Below are 1,854 nucleotides of genomic sequence, written 5' to 3'. Positions count from 1 at the left end.
GCGCTTTATGACAATCTTTTGGGTTTCCCATCCAAAGCCATCAGGGAACTTAAAACTGGTATATTTTCAAGCTCCAGACCTTATATCCCACTTCCAACAAAGTTAAGTATATTAACCTTACTATAGGTCACTAATATAAATGTATTTAATTTTGACAATAATCATGTAAAACTGTATTTTCATAGGTATCTTTAAGGCTGGAAGTTATGGACAATTATAGATTCCAGGATTTACAAAAACTCTCAGGTCAGTGCCAGCCGTGCTCACACTTAGGATGACGGCGTGTAACAATTCCTCTATAGAACTGTCCGGCACGTGTGAGTGCTCTGTCAATTTTTTAGGTCAACCAGCAAATGTTTCTCGCCTTGACAAGCCCAATGAGGCAACCATGAAGTTGGGATGATCACAAAAATTACGGAAGTTTTTTTAAATGGTTGCATGAACTTAATTACATTTTAGTTAAAACTTAGGAATTAAAACCTGGGAACTTTTGAGCTCTCCCAGGAACAAAGAGGACGTATACAGCTATTCTTGAACAGTCGAATGCCTGCTAATTCGATTGCCTAGAATTCCAGTCGTTAGCCAAGCAGTTTTCCAAATTAAGACATCCGGTCTCCTTCAATTTTCCACTTAAACCAGAACACAGAAGAATAGATTTGGCCAATCAACTTAGGATAAAATTACCCATGAAAGTATGACTTATGGTGTATGGATTAGTAGTTGTACAGCACATTACAAAAAATCTATGCTGCCACTTTGAGGTTTCACAGATTCACAAATTTCTAGAGAGTTACCTTAACATTCCTGATCTAGGCTATAGAAAATGGGTCACATTTTTTAAATGTGCATTTAGTATCTTCTTAAATGACTAGAAGCAAAATGTTTGCACACTTCCATTTGAGTGATTTAAGGCATTCTAATAATTCATAAGCTCTGAACAGAATTGGTATTAAAAAGAAAGATGCCATGTATGATACATATTTGGAATCTATGATACATATTTAGAATGTAGATTGTACACAATCACAATTTAAAAAACGCACAAAAATTCTCAGTTCATATAATTTATTGCAGTTAGCACACAGTTTAAAAATTCACCAACACACCAATAGTACAAAACTAAACAGCATTATAAGTTATTCCCCCCTCAGGAAAATAAAACATACTATGATTGTCAAAGCTAGATGTCAGTCTAAGTTTTAGAACAAAGGAAGAATGTGAAACTAATAAAAGGAAAAAGCAATCACTCACAATGACCACAAAAAGAAAATCCAAAAGAAAGTCCGTTTTCTCACAGACATTGATTGTCTTCTCTAAATTAATAAAAATTATTTTAACATAAACTGTATTTAAAAAAATCTAGAAACTCTTCAAGTAACTAAAGATAATGCTCCAAGGCCATTTTCACAGCTTTTTTTGTTTGTTTGTTTGCTTTAAATGCCATTACAGCCAAATTAACACACATTTGACCAAATATTTCCAAAACAGTCCAGCAACACACAATGGAGTTTTCCATTCAGTATCTTAAGCACAAAAATAGGCTATGTTTACAGTAGTTAAGGCGATCAAATTTTAAACAAAAGCAATTAAAAAAAAAAAAAGGAAAAACAGCAAACGTTTTCCATGCTACTCCCATAGACCTTATTTGTAAGTGCAAGACAGGAAAACAAACACTGTGCAAAATGCTTTGCCCTGCGTGCTGGTCATTAAAACCACACGTTGGGCTGCAGCCTCTGCTGCCGCGATACACATAGTCTACTAACCCCCTTCCCCATGTCAATCAAGGCAGTCCAGTCCTTTCAGCCTGGGGCTTTTTCAGTCCATAGAATCTTTTCATGAGTTTGGGGGGGGGGG

The 1,854-nt window shown here is 35.5% G+C and overlaps 1 protein-coding gene across 2 annotated transcripts in view; it reads right to left on the bottom strand.

The window, feature by feature from the left end:
* Nucleotides 1–1,048: 1,048 nt before the first annotated feature.
* ZBTB18 (zinc finger and BTB domain containing 18) overlaps nt 1,049–1,854 on the bottom strand; it is a 6,221-nt gene continuing 5,415 nt past the window's right edge. For both annotated transcript variants that reach the window (XM_007462639.1, XM_007462640.1), the window contains exon 2: nt 1,049–1,854. This exon is cut by the window's right edge and continues 2,883 nt beyond it. The gene's annotated coding sequence lies outside the window, so the exon portion shown is untranslated.

Source organism: Lipotes vexillifer, unplaced genomic scaffold (genome assembly GCF_000442215.2).
Source record: "Lipotes vexillifer unplaced genomic scaffold, Lipotes_vexillifer_v1.1 scaffold104, whole genome shotgun sequence".
NCBI lineage: Eukaryota > Metazoa > Chordata > Mammalia > Artiodactyla > Lipotidae > Lipotes > Lipotes vexillifer.
This window is presented reverse-complemented; position numbering and strand designations above follow the sequence as displayed.